Source organism: Myodes glareolus, chromosome 21, assembly GCF_982192425.1.
Source record: "Myodes glareolus chromosome 21, mMyoGla1.1, whole genome shotgun sequence".
Lineage (NCBI taxonomy): Eukaryota > Metazoa > Chordata > Mammalia > Rodentia > Cricetidae > Myodes > Myodes glareolus.
In genome coordinates, this window is record NC_142046.1 from 65,022,947 (window position 1) to 65,041,615 (window position 18,669).

Below are 18,669 nucleotides of genomic sequence, written 5' to 3' on the forward strand. Positions count from 1 at the left end.
TAGACCTATTCATTGTGGACACCAACGAAGCATGAGATCCTTAACAAGTTTCTGTGTGGTTGTTTTGCATAAGAATGGACCAAAAACTGACTTACATAACTGAGATAAGCCCTTTAAACGAATATGGTTTCAGTTGACAACATCAGGTACCTTCATTCTGAAAGTTCATGCTTTCTCTTTTCAGTGTATTCTAATTCACCATTAAATGTTAGAAAATTCCCCCCAAATATAAAAATTTCTGTTATCAATGCACATAAAAATTTCTCTATGAATTCAGAAATAGAAAAATTAAAACTTCAACAGATCCTATGTCTTCTTTTGCCTCTGGAATGTTTGAAAAGAAAATCATTTTGATATACATTGGCATAGTCACCAGGACAAGAACAAATTACACTGCTGAGACACTCTCTTTATTCAGTGTAGTTTCTTCATTGTAAGATGAGTAGAGATGAGTGACAAAATGCAATAGATAATTATATTCCAACAAAATAAAATAATTAAATGCACAAATTATTCCAGTTTTATTAAATGCTTAGGTAGAAGAATTAAATCTCTTTGTTTAATGTCAGGGTGGGAGCAGGAAAAGTCCAAGTTTCAGAGAGTAATTTTTGAGAATTTTAACAAAGTGGGTGATTGAGGTCAAAAGTTGAAATCTCTAATAGTGTTGAAAAGGGTGACAAACAAACCTTGCTCAAAACCTTACGCCTGCAATATCAGCACTGTGGAGGATGGTGGCAGGAGGATTATCACTAGCTTTCTACAAGCCTAGGCTGTGAGCATGCCTTTGGTTGAAGCGTTGTTCACTTTTCTAGAGGATCCTGGGTTCAACTATGTCCTCAGGCTTCAGCACAAGCCAACGTGAGAAGAGCTTCTTGCAATGGGGACGGAAAGGTTTTCACCATTTTTCGCTCCTCAGTTTTACTCAAGTTCCTTGACATTGTTTTTTTCTTAGTAGAAACTTTCAAAATAATTAAATGTACGAAAAGTGGGAATATATCTTTTTGCACCAGATTCTATACCTCTGGTTGTTGAAAAGTTAAATTGATAGCAGAGAAAAGCTGTATGGTGGTGGCGCACGCCATAATCCTGCACTCAAAAGGCAGAGGCAGGCAGATCTCTGTGAGCTTGTGGCCAGCCTGGTCTACAAGAATTAGGTCCAGGACAGGCTCCAAAGCTACAGAGAAACCCTGTCTCAACAAACAAACAAACAAACAAGCAAAAAGATAGCAGAAAAAATGACACTGAAGAATTAGAATTCAGTTCAGAAAAGAGTTCTAAATCTGGGCTGTAGCAGGGAAGGCTGCAGGACCTGGTTGCCCTCCTGATCCATCACTTGTCACCTCAGCTTCTGCATGGGATAATCTGGGTCTCTCTGCTGTGGTTTCATTTCATTATGACAATTTTTAAGGTCTCTAACCATCCTAATATATTGAGAAGAGGAAAGTAATAAGAAATCAAACTATCTCCTCTGAGTTTTTGATCATCTAGACAATCAGACTTACCTATGGAGAAACAATGGTTTCTAAGTGTCACCAAAAGTGGGATAATTTATATCTGAGCAACTAACCTTGCAGGCAAAGATATCCCTAAGCATTAATCAGGGAATCATCAGGGGAAATCAATAAGGCTCCCTCTCTAGTTATTTGCAAGGCGAAGATCTCAATAGGTAAAGGTCTTAATTTATGATTTAATCATTAAATGTTTGGTATATCTTCAAATAAATGCAAAAATATTTGGACTGACTTTGGTATCTACATTCATTTTAGGGTCAATTTAAAGATTATCCCTCCCAGTTTTTAAAATCAGAATATCTTCTCATGATCCTATTCATCAAACCTTCAAAAAGAATTGTAATTTTTGTCTCCTAAGTTTCTCTTCTGTTTTTTTTCTCTATTTGGTAGTATTTGTGTCCTAATTTAATTTTCTATTTGTTTCAACCCCCTACAAAGGATCTGAAAACAAATTAAAGGCATTTTTAACTTAATATCCTCTATAGAAATATGCATAAAAATTTAGAAGTGCAATTAGTGTTTAATAAATATATATTAAATAAATAAATGTGATAATTAGTTTAATTAAAATTAGCTAGAATAGTAATAAGGATGTTTGGCATATAAAGATGAACCATTTCTTCAAAGATATATTTATAATTTTAGAGAATACCTGGTCAATTGACTATTTCCTCTACACATATGTTTAAAATCTGATTAAAGCTTTGGAATTACTGATCATATTTCAAATAATATAATTATTATGCATTGTTATTGTTCTTTTGGAGTAATACTATACACTTTCTATAATAGATAGTTTTTTTCACATGAATTTCATTCCTCATTAGTGTTTGACATTAAAAATATAGACTGTGATAAAGAGAAAATTTCAAATATGTAAACTATTCCTTTATCATAAGTACACTAATGAACAGGGAAGGAAAAGCATGGCTGATCCTTCCAGGTGAGTATCAACTTGATTTCTCTATGTTCTGTGACTCAAGGATGTCATACCTTCTTCAGTGAGGTCTTATCATCAAGTTGTAGAAGGTAACTTAAGCAATAGCAACAGCCTGTGCTGGTTGGAGGTCTATGGAACCTCACTGTCCAACATCCACAAAAGAAATATCCCATTCCTGGAACCGGGCTTTTGTTTATTTGCCTCTGGCGTCTGCTACAGGGCAATTTCACTTTAACTCTCATTATGTGTGTGTATATATATATATATATATATATATATAATATTGTATATGTTATGAAATATAATGTTGCATTCTTTCTTTTAATTTTGTGACTATAATATAATTATATCATTTCTGTCTTCCCTTTCCCCCCTCCAAACCCTCCTGTATATGCTTCCTTATTTCTTTTTCATGGCTGAATTTTCATTCATTATTATTACATTGCATACATATACCTAACTATAACCTGCTCAGTTTGTGTAATGTTACTTGAATGAATGTTTTCTTTGCTACCCATAATGCGTTGGATAACCAATCAGTGCACTATTCCCTGGAGAAGACTGTTTCTCCTATCCTCAGCATTCCTTAGCTGTTTGTGGTTCTTCATTTTGGATTGATGCCTGGAAACAGACAGTGATGACTATAAAAAGTTACAACCAATCAATGTGCAGAGTTGTGGAGCCCAGTACAAAATGGATACATCTACAAAAACACTCCTAGTGCAGTGGAAACTCCATGGAATGTACAAGGGTGACCCTAGTGAATGCTTCTATTAATGGAGAATATAGAGTCTAAATTGGCCATCTTCTGTAGCCAGGCAATCTTCCAGTAATTTCACGGGGACATCAACCCAGCCCCAAAGCATTTGACCTCCTATTTATTCTGTCTGCAAGATGTGCTGGGTTAATAATGGAGTAGAACTTGTAGGAATGACCAACTAATGACTGGTACAACTTAAGTCCCTTGCCTTAAGAGGGAGCACATACTTGACACTGCCTGGATGACCAGAAACCAGAGGCTGGACAGCCCAGAAACCTAGGAAAGAACCAAATATGACTGGTTAAAAGCAAAACAACCAGCCAACCAACAATAACAACCACAGAAAGTCAATGCAATGATTCCTAGTACTATTCCGCTGTAATAACAGATCAGAGCCCAGTCCAGTTGTCATCAGAGAGGCTTCATGCAGCAAATAATGGGAGTAGATGGAGACTTGAGTTTTGTGCATGGGGATAGATATGGATCTAGTTGCTTTCTTCTACATGTTGACATCCAGTTATGCCAGCACCATTTGTTGAAGATTCTTTCCTTTTTCCTTTGTATAACTTTAGCTTCTTTGTCAAAAATCAGGTGTTCATAGGTGTGTGGATTAATACCTGGGTCTTTGATTTTATTCCATTGATGGAATCTGTCTCTCTAGAACTGTAGGCCAAATTAACCCCTCTCTGTAAAAAAAAATTCAGAATTCATATATTTATAAATTATGTCTTGACAGAAGGACCTAGGTGAGAAATAATATATGCAAATTAATTACATACAGATGTATGTAATTATTTTGCATATATTATTTGCATATATTTGTATTTATTTTACATATATACAAATACATATATTTGTATTTGTAATTATAAAAATACAAACACTTGTCAAAGTTGATAAAAACTCTTCCTAAAATCTTTATGCTGAAATATTCTGTCAGTCTAATTAGATATTGGGATATCTGTAAGACCACATGCAATATTACAGTTTTCCTTAAATGTTTTAATCACGTTATATCTAAGTGCAGACAAATCTTTATCAAGCATGTTATTTAGAGGAAATTACATTTAATTGCTTTTATTTATTTTTGGTGTGTTTATATGTGCATGTACGAAGACCTCTTAGGATATCAGGTGTTACTTCTATGAAATAGAGTCTACTCCATAACCTGAAGTTCTTTAAGTAGGATAGATTATCTTAGCTCTCACTGGATGATAGCACACAGTACCATGACTGACCTTGAATCTAGGTTCTGGCAATTCAAACTCAGGTCTTCATGTTTGAGAGACAGGTGATTGACAGATCGTGACATCTAAAAAATTCAAAAATTATGTTTTAAAATTTAGTTAATTAATTATATTTGTTCATCTAAGGTTATTCTTTGTGTTTATTATGGTACTTTCATCTTATTTTTGCATTTTTGGTATTATAATTTAATTACATTTCTTTCTTCCTCTTCATGCCTGACCTTTCTCAAATTTAACTTCTAAATCCCATCTTTTTAAAAGACAATTATTTTTTATTTTGAGATTATGATATAGTAATAAACAACATGTTTCCCTTCACTTTTCTCCTTCACTTTCCCATATACCCCTTCTCCTAGCTCTTCTTCAAATTCATGGCTTCATTTTTACTAATTATTACTGCATGTATATAGGTAAAATCCATGGAACCACAACCCCACACTAAGAGTTATAGATACTGAGGGATACTGGGAATAATAGAGGAAGTCTTCCCTAGGAAACATAGCACCAAATGTTTACTGCAAAGCAACAAAAACACTGATGATAGAGATAGATTGAAGATATAATCCAAACAAATTGATTCAACAGAGGCAGGAAGCAAGGCTTTTGGATACTATTACCGAAGCTGTTTGAGATCTCGCTAGAATCAAAAACTAACCCCCTGTCACTTTCTTCTCTGATATATACCCAGTGGTGAATTGTTAGAAGCTTGTGACTGTGTTAGCATGCTAATGTTGGACTAGAAATAGAGTGAGGGGAAACACTTATTTCCCCTTCCCATAAATAACCCCTTACTAGTTCTTTCCATTAACAAAAGTCAGAGTAATATAATCACCATAGCAACTTCACTGACTGGAGCAGTTACTAATGGCTGATAGGAAAAAAGGGAGAAGGTTAGGCCAGGGTCAAAGAGACATAGTCACTACTCCTATAGTATCTGTAAAGATATCACATTCTCTATTTTTGCTGGAAAGATAAATGCAAATTTTGGAATCAATGGGTAGCACAAACACACAAAAAAATTAACTGATGCTCAGGTTTTTCAGACTCTAAGACGCTCTCCTGTGTGCTGTTAAATTTTAGAGACTAAAAACAAGAAAATAAGGCTTTTTCTGAAGACAGAAGTTTTGAGAAACATTATAGAAATCTATAGAAACATTCCTTGTAAACAAAAATAAATTATAAGTCCCATTGCTTTACCATTCTTTGGAGATTTGATTCCATTATGATTTGAGCAGTCAAACTCAACTCATCAATGAGTTCATCAGTGTCAGAAGTTGTTTATAATACAAATCACTTCTGGAAAGAATAATAGAACCATAAGGATTTGATCCTTCTGAAACAATTCTATTATAAAATCCTGAATGTCTGCATATCAAGGCCACCATTGTGAACTACTCTGCTCCTTCAGGTAGGATATTCACTGTTTATTGAAAATTTGGAACAGAAATAAACATTTTAATTGGTAAATTAAAGTGATTTACAGTTTATAATTTTGAATTGAGGATGAATTACATTGAAATGCTTCTGTTTTCAGGCTAAAGTACTTATAATGACCAAGAAGTGCATATTTACATCACGGAAAAGGTGATAGACCAAAGAGCCTAATACCTATCAATATTATTGTCTGCTTCCAATACAAAAACACTTATATAGGTGTTGATATATCCATAACCTTATAAAAACCACAGTCTTAGTCCTTAAGGAGTTCATGCTTTGATTCTGAATCTTGCTCACAACCTGACTCTCATCTTCATTATGATTCTAGTCACTAAAACTTAAGTATTTGCGACATGTCAGATGTAACTATAAGGGTTTCCTGTATTAACGTCCTCACATAGAATTGATTTATATATAAAATATTTTTATGAGTTAGAACACTAAAGTACAATAATGTTCATAATTCACTCAAGCCCTAAAACTAGAACCAAGAACAACTAAGATTTAAAATAAGGGTGTAGAGAGCCCATAGCTGGGCATGGTTGTATTCTGCGGACTCTCAGTAATTATATGCCTATTCTCATTGCTTTATCAGAAGTGGTAGTCAGTAATTTTTGTGATTCCTTTTAAATTCATGATATTACAGTATAATAAAAGTATAGTGTCATAATTTCTAAGACCATTTGTTTGAAAAAGTGGACACATTCCTGTTTCTAAACCTTATTGGTTATTAAAAATTAATCAGAGATAGATTCCATGAAGATGTGTTGTCTAACTACCTTTCTTACCTGGAAATGAAACTTGACATGAGCCAATTAGTCATGACTCTGATGAAAAACCAGAGCCCAAGGATTCTGACACCTTGAAGAGCTGAGTCACCCAGGAGCACTAGTAGTAGAGTGAATTTCAAGTGTGCCAGGCCTGGCATGCTCAGATGCACTTACGCCATTCACCAATATTCTGATGTCATGGATTAAGCCTTGTAGGATGTTGCATTATTTATTTTATTAAATGCAGGAGGATGTTTTCCCTAAAGTACTGAGCATATATAATGCAGATTCACATAGCTTTGTATTACCTCTTTCCATTCCTTATAGTAAAAACCTTCCTAGTACCCTCAAAGTACTTGTATATGTCACACCTATGATCATTAAATTAAAAAAGCATAAAATAATTAGAATATTTTTAGTTAGTTAATTCTTTTGTATCTTGTTGTCCTGGTAAATATTTCTAAAGTCTCCAAGTGCAGAATAAAATGCTGTAATAAATAATGTTTTGTCAATGCTTTGCCAAATTGTACTCCTGCCAATAACACTTGGTTTCTTCATCTTGCATTCCTGCCTTTACAGAGGATTGTAGGACTTGATACTGGGTGTTAAATACTTTTTGTCATACCTATGCTATATCCATACAAAGGGACAAAAAGAAAATAATTCTCAAGCAAGCAACATGGTCAAACACGAATTTGTCTGCCATATAACCAGTAATTTTAATATTTGAGTAACATATGATTCTCAATTGAGCAATTTAATCAAGACCCAGATGGAGGGTGATTCATTATTCCCTATAATATTGGAGATCCAGAAACACTTCAAACTTTTAACAAAATAGAAAACAGTTATTGCATTTTTTTTCTCCCACTGTAATATGTATTAAATATCTAACATGTTGTCACTCTGGTCTAGATTGGAGATACAGGATTAAGCTGATGTTGGATTCCCCTCTGTATGCTGTGAATATCATTGGTTAATAAAGGAACTGTTTTGGGCCTATAGCAGAGCTATAGAGAAACAGAGCTAGGTGGGGAAAACTAAACTGAATGTTGGGAGAAAGAAGGAAGAGTTTAGAGAACCTAGGAGCTCTGTTGGAGACAGACATGCTGAAACTTTTCTGGTAGGTTACGACCTCATGGAGATACACAGATTAATGGAGCTGGGTTAAATTAAGATGTAAAAGTTAGCAAATAAGAATCTAGAACTAATGGGTCAAGCAGTGATTTAAATAAGATGGTTTCTGTGTGATTATTTCGGGGCTGAGCAGCCAGGAACCAACAAGAGGCCTCATGACCACACTAAAGCAAGGTTCTGTTCTATTTTCTGAGCTTAAAAGGATCTAATGATGAATGAGAACAAATGTGATCTTAAAAGCTGAACTTAATGAAAATGAAGCAACAGAGACTTATGGCAGAAAAAAATCCCCACTTTGTGATACAGGGAAGTAGAGGCGGGGCAATGAGAACAAGAGAAGGCTAGGAAGGAGGAAGTCCATTCTCCAGTCCAGCCCAGATCACCGAAGAAGCAGCATGTGAGCTGACCAGCTAGAAAAGGTACTGAGCCATGTGGCTAACGTAGATAAGGATAATAGGGTAATATGTGTTATAAGAGCTAATAAGTAGCCAGAGCTAAGGGACAATCAGTTTACAATCTTATGGAGTCCTCTGTGTGTGATTTTCTTTGGGGCTTGCTGGTTGTGGGGTACTGGGCAGGACAGATACCCCAACAAGCCAGCCCCTCATGTTACAACTTTGAGGTCCTGGGAGCAAGAACGGTGCTCCTACTCCAAAGCCACAAGAGCTGTAGCAAGAAAACACAACTTAAGCTGCTTCCTTCCGCAAGACATGTTCAAGAAGGAGTTCTTATATGGAAAAGGAAACCTTATCCTTCTCATGTTAAGACAAGAAGTGGATGAGAATGGATAGAGCTACTTTTCTTACCCTGCCTCTGACATTTCCCTGCTTCCTCTCATTAGTCAAAGTCAGCTTTAATTGAACACCAACTTAATTATGTGTAAGTCTAAAACTCCAGGTTGGGAAAATAATTAGAACCATGAGAAAGAAAAAGAGAATACAACTGGAACAAAGAGGGGGTCTTCTCATCTGACTGGCTGTATCCGAAAATATACAGGTAGTAATAGTTACTTCTTTTTAAAAAGCCATATAAGAGGCTCAAAATCGGTAAACAGCCAGTTCAAGGTAAGTTAATTGAACCTTCACCACTTTCTACATTCCAAAATAGTCAGTTAATATTTCAAAGTGTTTTATATTTTAAAATATTTATTTTATTTATATATTAATCTTTATTTTAATTAAAATATAATTAAGGTCAGGTGTTGCAGTGTATGCCTTAAACCTAGCCAGCACTCTGAGAAGAAGAAAGAAGACATAAGTCTCTAGGCCAGACCGGTCTACACAGGAAGCTTCAGGCTAGCCAGAGTTACAGCCAAGGTTCTATATAAAGAACAAATAATAAAAATAAATAAATTTCCACTCTTCCTTTTCCTCTTTTCAAGCCCCTCTCTGCCCTATTACTCTTTTTCAAATTAATACTCTGATTTTTATTGTTGTTATATGTGAATATATAAACATAAATATACAAATGCAACCTGCTGAGTGGTTTGTACGTATATGATTTCAGGACTGACCACGTAGTATTAGATAAACAAATAAGGGGGCTCTTCCTGGGGTCCCTATCAGCAGTCATTAGTATATATATACAAAAAAACAATTAAAAATAAGGATATTAAACTAAAGAAAAGAGTCCTTTGGTTCCCCATTCTTGGAAGATTTGAATCTCTGATGACTATGGAGAGTGGGCAAAGCTTCTCTAAATGGATTTAGAGATTTTGAACAGGAAGCTAGGGCTTTTTCATAATCCAAAGAATTTTTCTAAGTGGTAATTGAACCATAGGGAATTGGTTCTATGAGAGCTTGCTCTTATAAACTACTCAGCGTCTTCACCTTGGTGCTGCCATTGCAAAGTCATTCTCCTTTCACAGGTAAGAGCAGTGATCATCATTTCTCAATTTTAAAATCTAAAGGTATGCATTTTAACAGATAAAATAAGTGTTTACCTGAATTCAACTTTAATGACTTAGTAATATCACTACTTATGATCAACTATATTTCTCAGAGCAAGTATTCATTTACCAATTATGACTTTTCTTTTGTATTTTAATACCCTATCCAAGAAAACTTGATTCTTAATTTGTCCAAAGGGCAATGAGCAAGAAGGCTATACGGAGTGCTACATAACTTGTTTCTGTCTGTGGTATTGTGCTTGTCATGAAAGAGTGCGGTAACAACCCTGCTATGTGTGGACCTACAGCATCAAAGGAGAGTGCAAGGGTTCCACAGTATAATATCTCGGAGTTCTTTATTTCTGCAGTAATGCCTGCAGTATTATCTCTGGTTGGTTTATAACATGATTATTGCTTCAGCATATTATAAAAGGATATAGAATTTATGCTTTTAGAAACCTGTGTAAAATTTATGTTTTGGCATTGATTGAAACTTTCTATGAATGTTAGATTGAGATAAAGATGTAGCAAATCATTATGATCTGAAAATTTGTTTCTCAGCACATTTTCACTATCCCCTGCCATCCTAGCACAAAATTTTTAATGCCCCTCATGAGCACATGACACCAACCAATATATGCACATGTATATCTACATACACAGCTCTATGTATAAAATTTAATTCTCCCATGTATGCCATATGTTTACATATGAATATTTTGTGTACATAAATATTTAATATTGACAGTGCTTTCTCTCCCCAAACAATTATTTTTCTGCATGAGCAAAAATACAGATGCTGACCTTATTTTTATAAAATAAGAGCTTTTTGTTAGTATGAGAGCTTTGTGAGGAGGGTATTTGGGATGAGGAACTTCAGCTGAAGAATGAGGGATTATCTTGGAAAATATCTTGGGATCATAAGAGTAAGGAGAGAGATTTTATGCTTACATGGATATGTGTCATGCTTCAATTTAATCCCCCAACTTCAATAGCTAGGGAAAATTATTTAAGTTTCAAAGGCTAACATTTGTAAAAGGACATACAAAAGTATATTTGGAGAAAAGCATCATTTTAGGAAAAAATTGTTTTGGGGGAGGAAAACCATGTTTAGGGAAACCAGAGAAAATATGGAGAAAAGTTGCACACACACAGAGTTCTATATGAATTTGATAGCATTTTAAACATTAACCATACATCCCTAAGTCACTTAATTTTAATTCGTTTTAGATTTACTTATTTAATTTTATGTATATCAGTAGTTTGCCGGCAAGTGTGTATATGCAGCATGTGTGTACCTTGTGACTACAGAGGTCTGAAGAGGGTAGTGTTGTCTGTGGCCCTGAAGTTACAGATGAATGTGAGACACCATATGGATACTGGGACCCGAATCCAACCTTCTACAAGAGCAAAACGTGTTATTAACCTCTGAGCTATTTTTCTAGTGCACTGAGTCATTTTTTTGCCATGTGCATTTACAAGTTTGAAGAAAGAAGGCTCAGGATCATGCAGAATGATGACAGGTTTCATGTACAATATTTATGAGCTTTAAATTTCTCCCTCTTTAGACCTTGTCTGGAGCCAAGTAAACAAAGTGTTAAAGAAAAACTACACAGCAGTGACTGAGTTTATTTTCCTAGGACTGACAGACAGAGAAGAGCTGCAGTCTGTGCTCTTTGTGGTTTTCCTTATCATCTACCTCATCACAGTGGTTGGTAATCTGAGCATGATAAACTTAATCAGAAGTGACACCAAGCTTCACACTCCCATGTGCTTCTTCCTCAGTCATCTCTTCTTTGTAGATCTCTGTTATGCCATCACAGTTGCCCCTCAGATGCTGGTTAACTTTTTATCCAAGAGAAAAAGCATTTCTTTTGTTGGTTGCATTATTCAGTTCCACTTTTTTATTGCCTTTGTGATCACAGATTATTGCATGTTTGCAGTGATGACTTAAGACAGCTACGTGGCAATCTGCAAGCCCTTGTTATACACTAGCAAGATGTCCAGAGGTGTCTACCTCTCTCTTGTAGCTGTACAGTACATTTACGGCTTTGTAAATGGTCTGATACAGACTATCCTGATGCTTCGTTTGACTTTCTGTGGACCCAATGAGATCAATCACTTCTACTGCGTAGACCCTCCTCTCATGGTCCTTGCTTGCTCAGACACCTATGTGAAGGAAACCGCCATGTTTGTGGTGGCCGGATCCAGTCTCACCTGCTCCCTCACCATCATCCTCATCTCCTATGCCTTCATCTTTACAGCCATCCTGCGAGTCTGTTCCGCGGAGGGGAGGCGCAAGGTCTTCTCCACTTGTGGTTCGCATCTGACAGCTGTAACCATCTTTTTTGGAACATTGTTCTGCATGCACCTCAGACCCCTTTCGGAGACATCTGTAGAACACGGGAAAATTGCAGCTGTTTTTTTTTTTTTTAAATCTTTGTAAGTCCTATGTTGAACCCATTCATCTACAGTATGAGGAACAAAGATGTGAAAAATGCGATAAGGAAATTTATACAGAAATAATTGTTGAGTGAAGTTGACATGCTCACAGGTAATGAAAACATTCTTATTAGCTGACAAAGTACTATGTGTTTTAAATAAACAAACCTCCTTCTGCCACTGCTTATATTTTTTTATTTCTGAATTCACATGTAGAATTTACTAGTTAGTTTTTATTCATTAGCTGAGTATTAAAGTGTATGCTTGGTGATTTTTTTGTAGAATTATAATTTCAAAACTGGAGAAGGGACAGTGTTTATTTTAATCAATAAAAATTATGATTGTATTCATAATACTCACACTGACTTATAGAGGTAAATTATGTAATTATTGAATGCTGTGATTGCTACTGCTTTTTTTCTGCAGATTTTTTCTTTTCTATTTAAAAATGAAACAAACTACCTTTTTCATTTTACATAACAATCCCAGTTTCCACTTTCTCCTCTCTTTCCATTTCCTCCACCTTCCTCCGCCAACTCCCCAGAGAGGCTAAGGCACATTGCTCCAATGAAGGACCAAAGCCCTCCCCACAATATCCATGCTGAGTAAGGTACCCATCCAAAGAGAATGGGTTCCAAAAAGTCAGTACAAGCAGTAGGGATAAATCCTGGTGCCACTGTCAGTGACTCCTCAGCCTTAGCAGATTTTTTTTATCCATAGAGAGAAGTTTTGTTTATTTTTAATACACATTGTAAGGCAATAAAATGGTTTTTTTGGATATATAACTAATCACATTATTTTTTGAAAATGTTTCTTTCAACTGACAATGCTGAACTAATGACATCATTGCATATGGATGTTAATTTGAAATGTATATTTTTGTGGACTGTGCTTTGTGCTTTTTACAGTTGCATATGACTGTCAATTTTAGCTAGTTTTGAAATGGTCTAATAATAAAAACCTGAAGACAGATATTGGGGTAAAAGCTGAAAGATCACAGACGCAGAACCACCACCTACTAGAGTTCTTACTTCTATGAAATCCTCAGATAGAATGGCTGAGATCCTGTCTCTTCCTGCCTTATATTCCTGTTCCCATTTCCCTAGTGGGATTAAAGGTGGATGCCTCATACGTACTGGGATCAAAGGCATGAGACCCCAAGTGCTGGGAACAAAGGTGTGTGCCCTCACTATCTGGCCTCTAAGGTTAACTAGTGCCTAGCTCCACCCTCTGATCTTCAGGCAAGCTTTATTTGTTAGAGCGCAAAAAAAAGCATCATTGCACTCAATTTGCAACATCCCCATTCCTTTATTAGGGTTATGGAAGGTGTTTGTGCCTGTGGATCCTGGCAGCTCTAATAAGCCAGGCTTTGGGACTCATCCTCAGTAGCCGAATTAAACACACAGCTAACAGTGTGAATTAGAGAAAACAAAGGCAAAATTATTTATTCAATAAGGCCACATTTAGAAGAAGAGTAAAAGGGTCCAGTGACAGCCCAAGTCCATCTTTGTGATCCTAAGATGAGTATCAGATTTAAATACAATGCAGGAATTATGCATACTTATGAAGTCTTGGTCAAAGTGCTGCATGGTCCTGTCCATCTCCAATGCCTCAGCTCTAGCCTTTCCTGTGAAATGAATTGTCAAGTTCACAATTAATTCTAGGGAATAAGCTCCTTTTTATTTGGCACCATATTCTCAGGTTTTTCCTTTACCCAGCATGAGATTTCTAGAGTATTCTAGAATCATGAGATTCTAGAGTGGTGGTGGTGGTGATGGGGAATCCATTGTTTCTGTAGTGTGATAGCGAAGAGAGAAACAAAATTGTCTCTTTAGAACATCTTCATTCCTGCCAAGACAGGTACAGGGCCCTTGAGTGTTCTTTGTGAATAGCTAGCTTCCATTGATGTTTTAACCTTTATCAGTGAATGGTCTTCCTGTGCATCTGTGTAATTCTGATCTCATGATCACAGTTTAGACTACGCATTGCTTGTTCTAGTTTCTTTTGTGATAAAGCATAATGCATTGTTTTGTCTGTTTACCAATTATTATATTTCTATATTGTTAAGTTTACTTGCGATTTTTACCTTAAAGAATTATAATTTTCTTTCTACTTAGTTATACACACGCATATTCTCCATTTTAACTCATTTTATTGTCATATGTTTTGAAATACCTTTTATTTTGCATATTATCAAATATATTTTATTTATTCTTTCTTTGGTCTTCAGGAGTTAGATTTCTTCATAAATGCAATAAAGTTGGTATTACATGTATTATTAATTTTAGGTATTTATTGATTATTTGTTTAGAGGAACAATTTTTAACCTCAACCAAAAGGAAAATAAGGCAATGGGTCCCTTGTTATAACTCCCAAATTGTTATATGATATCATATTGATTTAATATATTTTGATACTAAAATATGAATTTTCTCAGAAAAATTTTTCTTGTAACTTAGTGTATCCTATCACTATTAGACTTTCTCAGCAGTTAGGTGTTTATGTATCTGTAGAATTATAAACCTTGATGGAGATAAAAGTCCTCTGTGTTTCTGCAAACTGTTCCCCTTTTAACTGGCATTGCTAGGTATATCCATATTGACTCAAATAACATGTTTTCATTGATATATTCTATGCCAGTACTAGAAGGATACATGTATCCACTCTATTCTTAAAGTGTCGCTGCATATTTCCACATTCTTGATAATACGAAAACCAAGTGACAAATTAAATTATGTAAGTTTAAATATGTCCCAGTGATAGGATGTTTTTTTAATAGGACACACTCATGTTTAAAATTACTGTTCTTCTTCAAATGCTTGTCTACTATGACATATCTACTGGTTTTTTTCTTTGTGGAAAAGTAGGCAAAAAATTACAAAAGATAGAAGATTTGGGGGTTTCCTGTAGGATTGTCTGTCTTCTAGTAATGTCAGAAGTAATACCCATATATTCTCACCAACATGGCTGTCTGAATAGCTGAATGTGAAAAATCTTTAATGTATCATGTTTTCATAAATGTGCCAGTCTGAATAAAAGATATTTATTGTAGTATTAATATTTTGTAGTTTCAGTATTGGGTCAATCTCTCGACTGCTAAAAGTCATTTTTATATAAAACAGATTTTACAAACCCTATCTAGTATCACATGAGACTTTTAAAAATTGTCTATGGAAGACATCTTTAAAATATATTGAAGCTTTTGGATTATATTTAGGGCTAATACCCATTGCTTCTTCAATAGATTCATCAAACTTCACTTACATGCCAGTGATGCTAAGAAAACTGGAAGAAAAATTGAAGTCTAAATTGAGCTTGTGTCCACACATTTATTTTTATAGACAACATTGCAAGATTCCCTGATATAGAATAGTTTACTGAGTAGACCATCTTCATATTTGCTGAATTACTTAGTCATGCTCTCTTTCCTAGCCAACTAGTGCGAGTTCCAAACCCAGAAGATATGGATGCTTCACACAATGTTTACTGCAAAAAGACAAAGAAGGTAAAGGATACAGTGAGATGCAATTTGATTACAGCTCTCAGTGGAAATAACATTTGAGCAAGGCCTACTTGAGCAGAGATACTGCCACATGAGTTTTTGTGGAAGAACATTACTGCAGACACACAGTGAAGGGGATTCCGGAACAGCGAGGTTCCCGTCTAAGGTCCTGAATTAAGCACAAACACTACCTAAACACCTGTTTCTCACAGAGCAGCACTTAATTAATCAGGGTAGAAGAGTTAAAGTGGCTGCTTTCTAACTCTGGCCAAAAAAGGAGCAAATGACCTTGCAGGTGTAATTTTAAGAGAAGAAAAAGCTGAGATCTGTGTTAGAATGGGCTAGGATCCAGTGGTGAAGAGACAGTGAACAAAGAAGAAGAAGAAAAGTTCAGAGGGAAGGTGGAAGGGGTTTGTTCCAGAGTGGCAAATAACTGCCTTTGGATAGAGGGGAGACAGATGTGGTACATGGAGAAATGATTGTGTATAAAAGATTGGGAGAAACCCATGTTAGAATGAGGTTGTTAATTTTAATTGGGCTTTTTAATTAGGTGAAGCATAGGATCGCTGAACTTTGGTAGTAAGCCACGGGTGGAAGAAGTGGCCAAAAAATGGAATAGATCTTGTTGACCACTTTTACGAATATAATTTAATGTTTTAGCAAGTCAGAGGGAATGGGTGAGAAGGGCAAGGCCTGCCAGAGTCACCCATTCCACTGGGCTAGTTTCCCTTCACATAGTAAATACAAAGACTCAGGGAAAGAACCTATTTGCTTGTTAACTGATGTCCTTCTCCAAGTCCAGACTTCAAGCATAGTGAATGAAGATATAATATTCATTCTCTTGACTTTTCAACAAGTACATAACATTTATTCTATAACTTAAGCTGATCAAACATTTGTTGGTAAACCACATATATTAATGGGTGAACAAATTCATACAGTTATAATACCACATACAGTGCCATCAACTGCAATGAATAATTACACAGAAACTATATTAATTATAACACTATTTGGCCAGTGGCTCTAGCATATTCCTAGCTAGCTGTATGTCTTAAGTTAAGCCACTTCTATTAATCTGTGCATTGCCATAAGGTTATGTTGTTACCTCATTTTCTACATGCCTTGTCTTCTTGGTGGTTGACTGGTGTCTTTTCCCTTTGGCAGTTCTATGGCACCTCTCTGACTTCACCTACTCTCTCTATAAACCTCTGTTCAGTTTTCCTACCTGGTTTTACTCTGCCAAGCCATAGGCTGAAACAGCTTTATTCATTAACTGATACAAGCAACACATATAAAGAATGACGTCTCCCATCAGAAGAAGCTTCTCTGAATAGGATTGAGAGAAGTTCTAATTAATAATTCTAAGGATGCATATTTAGATGATATTTTGGTATTATGTTCATTTATCAATTAATAATTGTAGATTCTTCCCTAGGACCTGACTTTTATCCTGTCACAGCTTGTTGACTCAGGTTACAGTACAAGGCATGAATTCTGTCCCTTGGAGTGAGCCTTATGTTAAGGCAGAAGTTGTCTGGTTATCCCAATAATGTTCATTGCAACAATAAGAATATCTTGTCAGACTGATTGTCAGCATTGGTTGCCATGCTCACCTCTGAGTCGGGCTATCTTCATGGCTTTCTCTCTCAGCATCCCATATAGCACCTTATGGTACTATTTAAACTGGACAATAGAAGAATGCTCCAGGTAGGTACTGACTTGACTTCTCCATGTCCTTTGACTCCAGTGTGTGATTTCTTCAGAGATAGGATCTTAACATCAAGTTCCAGTATAACACCAAGAGTAATGGCAATAGTCTATACTGTTTAGAAAGTCTATAAGTTCTCTTTGACCAAACCTTGAAGATTTATAACTTATACCTGGATAGACTTTTCCATATTTTGTAGCTAAGATGAATGGTTATCAAACAAAACAAAATAGCATCTGGATGATTTTATCTATCAAATAAAAACACAAAGCATTTGTACAATCAGGATTAAAGAAATGTGATTCCCAGGACTCACGTCTGGGACACAACTGTCTGTAACTCCAGCTCCAGGACATCATGTACCTCTGGATATCACCAAACATCTGTTCTCATGTGCACATGATCACATGCAGACACAAATGTTTACAGATAATTAAAAGCAATAATATTTTGAAAAAGATACTTATTTATTTTTAATCTCAAAGGAGTTACAAGATGAATTAATAAAACAAAAAGAAATATGGAATAGTCCTAATGTTATGTTAATAGAAATGTTAATATATCAACTGTCAGGAAAATTGGAGATTCCAGGGTAAAGATGAAAGCAGCACATGGAGGGAGGGTATGGGGAGAGAGAAAAGAAAAGAGAGAAGAGAAAAAAGGGGGACAAAGAGAAAGAAATAATATTATCATTGATATATGTGATTCTTTCTTATATGCAATAAATGGGGAAACTAGGAAGACATTCTAGAATGTACTGACATATGGTACTGCTGTACCATACTTTGCATGCCTTACTGCATGCAAACATGAAAGACAATCTCAGAGTTCCATTTAGATCTCTGTGTCAGGTTGGGGGAGAAGGAAGGACGTGCCTCTCTGCAAGCACATAGGCTAAGAGTTGAGTCCTTCTTGAATCTAAAACAGCTGCTGATGTTGCTTGTAGTGATGGAGCTGCAGGCAGGCCTGCTTTTCATCCTGCCCAGCTCCCGCACGGCTAGTTTAGCCCCAGAAATAATAACACATAAGTTGTATTTATTTAAATACTGCCTGGCCCATTATCTCTAGAGAGTTAGTTACTGGTTAACTCTCACATCTTCATTAACCCATTTCTAATAATCTGTATAGCACCACGAGGTGTGGCTTACCGAAAAAGATTCAGCTTGTCTGACCTGATGGCTGGCTCCATGGCGTCTGCCTCATTGCTCTCTTCCCAGCATTCTGTTCTGTTTACTCTGCCTACCTAATTTTCTTTCCTATCAGAGGGCCAAGGTAGTCTCTTTATTAACCAATAAAACTAACACATAACAGAAGCCCTACTTAC

The 18,669-nt window shown here is 35.8% G+C and overlaps 1 pseudogene; it reads left to right on the forward strand.

Annotated features, from left to right (window-relative positions):
- The first annotated feature begins 9,593 nt into the window (after positions 1-9,593).
- Positions 9,594-12,216, forward strand: LOC125395087 (olfactory receptor 5M5-like; annotated as a pseudogene).
- The last annotated feature ends 6,453 nt before the right edge of the window (positions 12,217-18,669 follow it).